We start from the raw sequence: 12,030 nt of genomic DNA on the forward strand, positions 1-12,030 counted from the left end.
GTCACTTTGGAGTAAAAACTAAGATGAGAGAAATAAAGGCAGTAAAGCACAGTAAGCGAGTTTATTGTACATCATCACAAGTTCAAAACAAATACGATTTTACTAAAAATCATTCATAAGAATTAAAACTTTTCTATTATCACAAGCTCTTTTACTATGAAAGTTTAATGAAAACTACAGAAGAAATATCACTATGCTCCCTAAGTATAGAAAAAATAAATTTATGAAGAGTCACTAATAATGTTTATTCTTGGTATCATAATTTGTTGACACTTCTGGCACTCTCTCGTGGGTAATTAGATAGGTTGTTAAGTAAAATAAATAGAAAATACATTTCCTACCAACTGACATTGATGGCTAAATCACAAAATCAAGCAGGAAAAGAGTCTGAAGGCAATCCATATTTCAGTTGACTTACATTTGCAGATTACTGCTGATGGTCTCTCCAGGCTTATAGACTTCAGCCTGAAAATCAGGAAGCAAAGAATAATAGCAAAAAAGAAAAGAAGTTTAAAATCAGTCAGTAGTGTAACTCCTCTCCCCGCCCCGAGTCATGGAATAAGATTCACTCTTACAACAAATACTACTAAGTTCCTGCCATCTAAGTTTAGATGAGCTTTTAAAGAAAATCCCCAAGTATAGATCCTATAGGAGAAACGAATCACTAAATCAGTGAAATGCCAAAACATCTGAAATATGTATATGTATTGATGTATTTCAATACAAATGTGACATTAGGGATAACCATTTGCTCTCTCAAATTTACAAGACAGAGTTATCTTTGCCAAAAACCGAGAGCATCTCAGTTCCCTTTCTTTTCCCACCTAGTTCTCAACAGGACTAAAGGACTTATCCTATGTATAGTTTTTCACTTCCCTCAGAGGGTCAGGTGAACTGGGGAACAAGATGAACTGGCGCCTTTCCCTACTTCTCTTTCAATTAGTTTCTTGAGGTACGTGGCGAGGGCCTGGACTCAGGAAGCTTGAGAAAGACTGATGGAGGAAGGGCTGTAGGGGTCAGGGAAGGGGCTGCCTGAAGAACAGCCCGCCTCTCCAAGGAACTGAGGAAGTCCTGTCCCAGCCTCGCCCCTGCCGTCACGAACCTCGGTGCACTCGCCCAGTGAAACAACTTCAGTTTTCCGTTCCACCGAAGTGAGTCCCCCACCGGCGGCAGGTGCTGGGCGTCGGCGCCGCCCCCTCCTCTATTAGTGATTCCGAGGCCTGGCTGCGCCGGCGCGGAGAGAGGGGACGCCGAAAGCATCTCCAGGGAAACAGAGAGGCAAGGCGGGACGACCGGGGGTGGGGTTAGGCTAAACCGGGCCTTGGGATTGGGGCAGCTCCCAGACTCTTCGGGCTTGGGGGCGGAGCCTGGCAAGGGGCGGAGCTTACTGACGGCCGGGCGGGGCCCCCAGACAACTGAGGCTTTTGGAGCACGGTTGCTTTCAGAAGTTAGCTCGCTTTTAGGCATTTTCACATAACCCAAGGGGCTCGAACTTGCCACTTTCATTTCTTTCGTGGCCTTCCATTCTCAATGTTTTTCTTCATTGCCCTTTTGTCCACAGGATTGATAGGAAAACGCTGAGCCAGGCATTCATGACCCCGTGACCTGAAGCCAATTTATCCATCTAGCTAAGTCATTCATTCTCTTCCTCAGCCTCTCTTGCAGTCAGAACCCACCACAAATGCCTTTTCCTGTCCTGTCCCCACAGACAATTCAATTTTAAATTGTGGTTCGCTAAATACTCAAGGTCTCTTTAAGAGAACCTCCCTGCATCTGTCCTTATTCGTTTTGCATTTTTACCTGAAACTCAGGGTTTTATATTTACGCTAAATAAATATCATCCTGTTAATCTTGGCCCATCATGCCATCTCTCCTCTCAGAATGAGTGCAAGGAAGTGAGCCTTCTTGCTCATTCCCTCATATATATGGGGCAAGAAAGTGAGGCTTGCCACTTGTTACTTCTAAAATACAGAAGTGCTGGAAAGTTAGGCTTTTGTTCCTTGTCTCCTGTCACGCATTGTAGGAGAATGAGTCAGCAATATTGCTCACACGAATCATTCTACTAACCATAAATCGATTCTATTTGGAGTACAAGCATATCAACCATAACCACACTTTCATTCTAACATCTGATTTGCTGTCACAAGTTACTAAATTATTTCCAAGTAAGTTTACATTATACATTCAATGATGACTGTGACAATCTGTAACTGGGCTCCACCCATCCCCCACACCAGTAAGACTCTCATTCTATTCTCATGAGTTTATTTTCCAATTTCAGCATCACCTTAACACACTCCACTGTGACCTGTGTGAATTCTTTTCCAGTCCTTGCTGCTTTTTCTGACTTAGAGGTTTGTAAATTCCATTCAGCTTCCTTTCTCACAGGAGGCTGTCTTAGCTGGCTTTCTAGGTAGTTCCTTCCTGCTTCTTTGGACCTATTTCTCCTACTTGTTGTTTTTTCACTATAAGTTCTTTGACTAATTCTCTTTCTCCTTCTGTTTAGCATAGAATTCCTTCAGTTAGAAAACTTCGTTCGCAAGTGACAGGAAACTGAAACGGGCTTAAGCAAAAAAGGAAACTGACGGCAAACAAAGGATGCCAGATTCAGGTGCAACTTTATCTAGAGACTCAGGCCTTTCTGAAAGCTTTGAGGATTCCAGAATACCCCTACCTTTCACAGAATTAATTTCTCCTCTTCTCGCCTCCTTTGTCTTAGACCTACCTTTATTTTATCAGTATAACTTTGCATGGTGTTTGGCTTATGGGAACCAAACTTGCCTGAAAGATTTTGAGTACCTTGAAAGCACAAACTTTGTCTTATTGTTTTCTGAATTCCCTGGAATAGTACAAGGATTACTATACAGTATGTGCTCAAAACTATTTTTTGAATTACCTGAATGAATGACAGAATAGAGTGGTTTTTCAAACAGATTCTTCCTTATGTAATTCTTCTCATTGCTTCCTCAGTCTTCCCCACCTAGAATTCTAGGGAGAAGGTCAGGTGATGCAGTTGATAATTTGAATGCTATTACTGACATAACAACCTCTAAAGTTTCCTCTTCCAATCTTTCCCTGAAGAAATGATTTTAGGTGAGGTCAGCTCCCTAAAGAACAAGTGATAATTTTCTAGTGCAAGCCAATCCATCTTAACTACTCCCCATAATTATTCTCAAAGTGGTTTTGATATCTCAATCATCAATTTCTACAGTAAAATTATTCTGAATTCTTCTTTTACTAAACAAATCCCCAAGTAACATCTTAGGAAAGAACATATGAGATAAAATTTTTAAGTTCTTTCATGTCTGACAATATCCTTATTTTGCCTGTGAACTTTTGGTAGGGTTGCACATTCTAAATTAACAATCGTTTCCCTCTGAATTTATAAGGTATTATTTCACTGTTTTCTAGTATCCAGTGTTCGAGATGAGAAGTCTAGTGCCAATTTTATTTTCCTTCCTTTGTATGTGATGTAATAGTAAGATCCATATGCGGTGACAACCACAAATCTGTGCGGCCTAAAACAACAACATTTATTTATTGATTACAGTATGTCACCATCACAAGTCAGCCTTGGGTTTTGCTCCATGCTATGTCACAGGAGAGTCAATATGAGAGAACCTTTACCAGCCTGGAGGATAGCTGGTCTGTAGCAGGGAGATCATGAGAGTAAACTGCACATTAGCTTTAAAGCTAATAATTCATGTATTCCATAAATATATACACCCACTATGTGCCCACAAATCCTTCCTCCAAAAGGATACCCATCACTTTCGCATTTCGTTGGCCACAACTGAAATAGCCATGCTCAACTTTAAGAAAGCAGATATCTGCGATTTCACCTGTGTCTGAAAGACTAGATATCAATTAATGGTCATAATGATGGTTGTAGACCTGGTTTTTCCCCTCAACACAGGTATTTTTAGGTTACTTTCTTTATCTTTTTTGTTCTCGAATTTTATGGTAGAACTCTTCAGCTGCGTACTCACATCCTTCTTTAGATTTAGATAATTGTCTTCTATTTTTTAAATTATAATTCCCTTGTCTCAAATTTGTTCTATTATTTCTTTAAGATTCTGTTTAGTGAATGCAGATCCCTAGATTTGTCGTTTTTATCCTTGATCTTTTTAAAAAGATTTTTATTCTTTTTGCCTTTATATTCTAAAGTCTGTAAGTTTTTGACAATATTGCTTTTTAGTCTTTAATTGATTTTTTTGTACATAGGAGGATTCACATTCTTAGTCTTTGAGCGTTCTTGCTTTCTGATTGCTCCTTCTTTATAGACTCTTCTTTTATGAATGAAATAGTTTGCAATTATCTTTGAATATATTAATTTGTTTTTTAAAGTTGTCTTTTTATTTTTAATGTTTGTGGGCACATAGTGGGTGTATATATTTATGGAATACATGAATTATTTTGATATAGATATAAAATGTGTAATAATCACATCAGAGTAAATGGAGTACCCATCACCTCAAGCATTTATGCTTTGTGTTACAGACAATCCAACTGATACTCTTATTTTTAAATGTAGAATTAAATTACGATTGATTGCAGTCACTCTGTTGTGCTATCAAATACTAGATCTCATTCATTCTTTCTAACTATATTTTTATACCTCTTAACCATCCCCACTTCTACCCCCACCCCCTCACTACCTTTCCCAGCCTCTGGTAACCATTATTCTACTCTCTATCTCCATGACTTCAATTGTTTGAATTTTGAGTGCCCACAAATAAGTGAGAACATGTGAAGTTTATCTTTCGGTGCCTGGCTTATTTCACTTAACCTAATGACCTCCAGTTCCATCCACGTTGTTGCAAATGACAGGATCTCATTTTTTTATGGTGGAACAGTACCTCAAAGTTGTCTTTTTTTGTTAAATTATCTTTTCTTCCAGGAAAAGTGTTTCTTTTGTTAATGTTGAAATTTCTGTGTTATATACCATATTGTATTTGGTTACTCTATTAATTGGCATTAGGTTCAGCTGTGAGTAACAAACAAGCAAACCACAGAATAGGAATGACACTCCGTGGTGTCGATTCCTAGTTCCTTCTGTTTTTAGCTTCACTACACATGGATTCCATTCCCAAGATTGTCTCACTGGTGATCCAGCTATTACTTTTTTTTTTTTTTTTTTTTTTTTTTTGAGGCGGAGTCTCGCTCTGCCGCCCTGGCTGGAGTGCAGTGGCGCGATCTCGGCTCACTGCAAGCTCCGCCTCCCGGGTTGACGCCATTCTCCTGCCTCAGCCTCCTGAGGAGCTGGGACTACAGGCGCCCGCCACCTCGCCCGGCTAATTTTTTTGTATTTTTAGTAGAGACGGGGTTTCACCATGGTCTCGATCTCCTGACCTTGTGATCCGCCCGCCTCGGCCTCCCAAAGTGCTGGGATTACAGGCGTGAGCCACCGCGCCCGGCCCCAGCTATTACATCTTATCCAAAGAAAGCCTGCACAGGGATGAGGGGGTCAAATGGGGAACCTAGTGGCTAAATTTTTAACAATGGAAATTGTGCTATCTAGGCATATTCAGAGAAGACTTAGTAGCCTAAAGTGCAAAGCCCGTATTAAGCATTTTCCACTGAGGCATCTTTGCTCAGAAAATTCCCCTTTCTTGACTGATATAACTGTTCTTTCCTTGCTTGAAGATACTGCTACTTCTTTGCCTAAGGTGGTTCTCTTGAAGAAAAAATACAATACATTTTCATTTACCCAACCTATCCAGATCTGTAATTACAAGTGAATTTCATCATGTCCTAGGGGACACTATTTTAAATATCCAAATCTGAGGAGGCTCTTGTAAACCCACACACACGCGCAAACACACACACACACACAGAGACAGAAAGAGAGAGAGAGAGAGAGAGAGATGAATTTGCTGGTTTATATCAGTAAAACTCTAAGGACATTGTTTTCTTTCAGAATAGATTTTTGAGGATTCTTCAACAAAAAGGTTGGAATACAATATTAGAAAAAATAAATTTGTCAAATGAGTGCATTTTCCAGAGATTCTAAATTTCATGTGTTATTTTGGGTGACTAAGTGTATTTGACACTTTTCTGGTTTGGGTATTGCAAACCTTCCCAACTCTAAAGTAAGCTGTGTTGAAAAAAAAAAAAAAAAAAAAAGTTTAATTCTTTCAGAGACAGGAATGCTAGCACACATCATTATGTCTTACCTCCTATGTTCCCTTAAGACCATGTTGAAATTTTCCATTCCTCAAGGATTTGAGATCTACAAAGCCAGAGACTTTGTAAGTTCATTATCATCATGTTTCCCTTGTTTAATAGCACTAGTGGGAGATGTTAAACTGAAACAGGCACTATGACTTCAAGGGAGAGACAATGTTTCCAGGAAAGAAAGGCTAGATTATCAAATCTCATGGGATATTTGGTGTATTTACCATAAACATACAGCCATGCCATAGTGTTAATTAGTATGACCTGATCTACAGAGATCTACGATTATGATTAATTGGTTATGACATTGTTAGAAATCAAATAATGGGTAATCTACTTAGAATTTGACTTGTATGAGAAAAGGGGAAAATAAAGTCTCCTAAATCTGGTAAATGGAGACCTGACCTGAGTTACCACAGTGGAGTGTAGAGAGTACTGGTCTCTCACCATGTTCTAAGACTAGACTCATAGAACATTGAATGAAAGAGCTCTGAACCCTGGGGTCCAGAAATAACATCACAAGTGCACACTGTGAATCTTTCTCCTATTTTTTCGCAAAGGTAACTGTATTTATTTACTTAGGTAACTGCACCGGGGAGAAGAGTATATCCACAACTTTTGGATTGCCTGACATTAGATACTAACTCTGAGCTAGTACTAACTTCTAGGGATCCAGAAAAAACTTACTAATAGATTCCAGGTAAATTAATTTTTTTAATTCTAAAATAAACCCAGTAGACTCTGAGCCCATCCTATAATTATTCCTCTGAGTCTATAGATATATGCAAAAAATGGCATAATTTTTTAGTGGCCATCTAACCTATGGAATAAAGGTTATTATGGTTTAAAAAAAGGGTCAAAGAGGCTCTGGGTCAGATAATTGAAAGGACTCACTAGACTCTGGTGATATTTACTCAGAAGGATTTTCTATGATCAAAGGCTACACAGAATCAGGAATAAGAAAGCACAACGCAACCTCAGGTTGGTCCTGAACACCAAGGTGCAACTTCTTTGATCCTCCCACTGTCACTCAGAATGCACTTCATCTTCACAGCAAAAGTTTACCAAGGGATCTTTCACACTCCACTGGTCACATAGCCAAAACATGTCTATGTATCAGGTAATACAGGTGAAGATTACCAATCTGTATTTTTTAAAGAGCGATGTAGACAAGCTCATATAGGGTGCATTCAAGGGAGCTTCAGGATTTAAATAGCATGTTATATATCACTAGCTAGTGCATTTCATTTCTCTCTTGGCTGAAAGAGAGTACTGTGGCTCCAGCCATCTTTGGAGATAAACATAAAGCTACCACAGGCCAACTGCAAGCTAACCCCACACTTTCCTACCAAACTAGTAAGTCAAAAGTAATAATTTCCAGGGGAATTTCAGACTTGAATATTTTAGGGGTGATCATTCCTAGCATATTCCTGTTTTATCTCTGAGTTAGCTGGACAAAATACACGTATCTTGAAAAAGAATATGTTGATCTGATGGTAACTTTAAATGTGCTACTGTTCCTGATACAGCCTTTTTTCCTGGAGCAACCTGATACTGAGCATATACTGTTTCTCCCCTACATTTTGATAAATAGAAAAAAATAGAAGTAATTTGCTTTTATGTAGCAGGGATAGCAGTATACTTTTGCTTTCCAACTTTGTAACCCATCAACCCTGCCTCTTTGCTGCATTTTAACCCACAGGGACCTTAATTATCTTACCATATTATGCAATAACATGTGGCATCATTGTACTGATAGGTTTCTAAAAGACCTGGAAAGCAAGAAATAGCAGGCACCCTACATGTCTTGGTACTATCAATACATGCCAAAATAAATGATATAAATCTTATGAAAACACAGGAGTCTTTCATCTCAATGAAGGCTTTTTGGGTTTTGTTTTGTTTTGCTTTGCTTTGTTTTGTTTTGTGGCGGGGAGTGTTAGATGGAGGGATACTCCAAAGTGAAGTATAATTTGCTGAAATTTGCACAACCAGGCAAAATGCTTATTTGCCTATTGTTTGGATTTTGGAATCTGATATGAATTAGCTTCTCATAACTTCTGCATTTGCACCCTGCCGTGAGAATTACTGCAGTTCTTATTTTCTAGCCCCAGGATCTACCTTGATAGTTACCCTTCTCAAGTCTGACTTTCCAGCTTTGCAATGATTTTGTGAGCCCCTGATATTATTCCAATGAATTAATTTTTCTAAAGGTAGCCAGAGTTGATTTTTATTACTTACAACCAAAGAACACTAATTTACACAATAATTTAGAAAGCATTAGATGACACAGATGAGATAAAATTTAATTAACAAACACAAACTAGTAGGTGTTAATTACAGATAATATCAGTTACACAGAACTTTTCAGAATATTACACTTTTTCTAAAGAAGTGGTTGAAGCTCTCAGATTCATTTGATAAATCGCATTAAAGAGCCTACCTAACAATTACACTAATTTTTCTATTGTTACATAGAGATTTTATAAAATTGGTTTAAGAAATTAAAGCCTAAATATTGTATTTATACAGTATCAAATGATGGTGTGTTGTTGACCTGGCTGAAAATATTATAAAATATTTTATGAGTTTCAAATATTTTCCATTTGTATAATAAGTCAGGTGAGGAAGTCAATATTTATCGATCTTACATAAACAGTGCACTGCACCACATTTTCTAAGGTAAAACAAAACAAAAAAAACCATTTGCTTATTGATGCTTGCAAGTAATAACTTTTTACTGAATTTAGAGTTGAAAGCCTTTTTATAGATTTTTACCTACATATATAACTCTCTTGTAATTGTCATAAGTGTTTTGCCTTTAGAAGAATCTACAAAAATAACTTTTAAGATCTAATCAAGGAGAATCAGCAAATAGTTTTTTTAACTATGCATTCCCAAAGTGTCCCTTTGGTTGGACTTTGTAAAATGAAATGGGACTGGCAAAGGAGAAGCAGCACACTGAGGCCATATAGTCCTTAGGTGGCAATTTTGGAAAGGAGCACATTTGAAAGTCAAAGGTCTCAGAAATTATTTCCCTAAAACTATCAACATCTGGCCGGGTGCAGTGGCACACGCCTGTAATCCCAGCACTTTGAGAGGCTGAGGCAGGTGGATCACGAGGTCAAGAAATCAAGACCATACTGGCCAACATGGTGAAACCCCATCTCTACTAAAAATATGAAAAAATAGCTGGGCGTGGTGGAATGCACCTGTAGTCCTGGCTACTCGGGAGGCTGAGGCAGGAGGATCACTTGAAACCAGGAAATGGAGGTTGCAGTTAGCCGAGATGTTGCCTACACTACAGCCTGGTGACACGAAAACAAACAAACCAACAAAAAAAGAAACAAAAACTATCAACATCCAAAGAGCCCTGGAAAGCCAGCCATCAGAAGCTAGCTTGAAAACCTAGGTTATCTGCATTTCCTCATTTTATTTATTTATTTTTTCTCAATGTATTTTCCTAAGTAATTTTTCTCAATGTATACAAATCATATTGTTTTTAAATCCAAAGTACACAAAGAACCAGCTTCACTTTATAATTTATCTTATAAACATCAGTGGGTGTTAAACATCAATTTTTTTTTAGCATCTTCATACTTTGGGTCCTGTTTTGGTCCAATTCTGTTGTCTCAGACTGCTAAATCTGCTGATTTTTAAAAATGCTACTTAAACATGAATATTCAAATATACTTTATGGTTAATTTTACTCATCTTCATCATTTTGTGCCTCTGTGTAATTGATAAAATTACATTGGCAATGTTTTCTATAGGTGGAGACAAATATCTACAAAATAATATGCTTCAATAGTTGTCCAAATATCTTTAAATCTTAATTATGTGTGTACATTATATCCAGCTCACCAAGCAACCACATAGGTATAATTTTTTTTTCTCCATGTAGAGATTTCTAAGTGGATGAAAAGTATGTTCTAATTAATGACATAAATATTTAGGCTCTACTCAAAATTATGCTCTCATTGTAAGTTAATGTACTGACATTTGGTTTTTGTATCAGCATATGTGAATTTGGTTTCTTTGGGTTAAAGCCTTTACTACAATTGATCCCCACTCTGTGTACTGCAGAGCTTCTGGACCTGCAAAAAGGGGAAACAGGTTGGCAAGAGTGGCCCATCCAGAAAAAGACCATCTTCTGAGGGCCAATTTAGTAACCATTGTCTTCTCTTGATGGTAGCTCTAACTTTACTCTCTTAGTTACTGTAGTAATTAGAGGGCCATGTGGTTTATTAAAAATTTTTAAGTATTATAGGAACTGTAAGAGAAAATAGAATATTGGTGAAACTGCTAGTAACACTTTTAGTCAGTCTGTGCTGCTATGATAGTCACAGACTAGGTAACTTGTAAATAACAGGAAATTTATTTGTCACAGTTCTGAAGGCTGGGAAGTGCAAGACAAAGATGTCAGCAGGTTTGGTGTCTACTGAGGGCACAGTCTCTGGTTCCAAAATGGTGTCTCATTGTTGAATTCACCTGAGGGAATGAACACTGTGTCCTCACATGTTGAAAGAATGGAATAAAGCACTCCCTCAAGCCCTGTTGTAAGGACCATCATCCCACCATTGGAATGATGACTTCTTCCCTCATGACTTAATCACTTCTTAAAGACCCCATCTCTTATTACTATCTCATAGGTGATCAAGTTTCAACATAAGAATTTCTGGGGACACATTCACGTCATAGCAATAACCTAACCAGGAAGGCAGAATTTTGGATATTACAAACCAAAGTGTTAAAAAATAATTATAGCGGTTCTTTTAACAATTTTAACAATAATATCTTCATATTTTATTTCTGAACTAATTAGATAGGTGAAGATCTAGTCTCTATTGTAGTGACCATGAGAATGAACTTCACAGACCACTAACTATAGGGAGTGTAATTAGCCAAGAGCCCCAGATACTGTGTTTAGAAATTTGTGGCTTCCATGCCTCCTCTGGGTCGTTTCCAGCCAATGACTGTGTGCAGCAGGAGTACAGATGCAGACCAATTCCTGAGAGACACTGGACTCCTCTGAAGGCTAAGCTTAGCTTAAGAATTCTCCTAAGGCTTTCCCAAACCTTTAAGCAGTGTAGGGTACTTCCACTTAACTATTTCCTCTTCTTCATTTGGGGTCAAAATTGCATCACAGTCTGATGGCGCTCAGCTTTCTCATCTCCTTCCCTATTTTCTTTCAAATGGGCATTTTTCTCAAATAAAATCTTTGCAGGTATAGCTCATTTTTGCATCTACTTCTTGAAAAACCATGACCAACACATCTAGAAACTTTCCTAAATTCTCTTCAACATTTATGTCATATTATACAAGGTCAGAATTCCAAATGGTAGAGCCTAGTCCCCCTGGGGTCAGAACATTGAAAGATATATCCTCTTGTCCACCAAAAAATTACCCAGAATAGGCAGAAGAGGCTTTAAAAGACCAAGTGGATATAATTTCCTGCCCAGTGGAGGTCAATTTATTTCAGTGCTTACTCAATGATTTATGAACTACATGATTGTATTGGCAGAAATGGAGATGACACATGAATAAGCACAGTAACAAGAATTTGCCCTCACCAGGATGACGTGGCCTTTGCCACTGCTGAGAACTGACTTTGCATGAAATGGTGACCAACCCCTGATTCCTGATAGGATGCCACATCCTGGGAGGACCAACAGACTAACTAGTAGTAAATTGGTTATATTATATCCCTTCTGTGATAGAGAAGGCAGTGTTTTGCCCTAACAAGAATAGACATGTATTCTGCATATGGATTTACCTTCCTTATTGGATATGCTACTGAGAGCCACATCATCAATGGACTTACAAATGTCTTATTTATCGCCACAACACAAA

General features: G+C 38.1%; 1 protein-coding gene across 1 annotated transcript in view; it reads right to left on the reverse strand.

Annotated features, from left to right (window-relative positions):
- TTC29 (tetratricopeptide repeat domain 29) overlaps positions 1-1,270 on the reverse strand; it is a 258,577-nt gene extending 257,307 nt beyond the window's left edge. The window contains 2 exon segments of the mRNA XM_033215424.1: positions 419-465; positions 1,103-1,270. The gene's annotated coding sequence lies outside the window, so the exon portion shown is untranslated.
- Positions 1,271-12,030: the final 10,760 nt, after the last annotated feature.

This window comes from Trachypithecus francoisi, unplaced genomic scaffold (genome assembly GCF_009764315.1).
Source record: "Trachypithecus francoisi isolate TF-2019V2 unplaced genomic scaffold, Tfra_2.0 Lachesis_group1, whole genome shotgun sequence".
In the NCBI taxonomy this organism is placed as follows: domain Eukaryota; kingdom Metazoa; phylum Chordata; class Mammalia; order Primates; family Cercopithecidae; genus Trachypithecus; species Trachypithecus francoisi.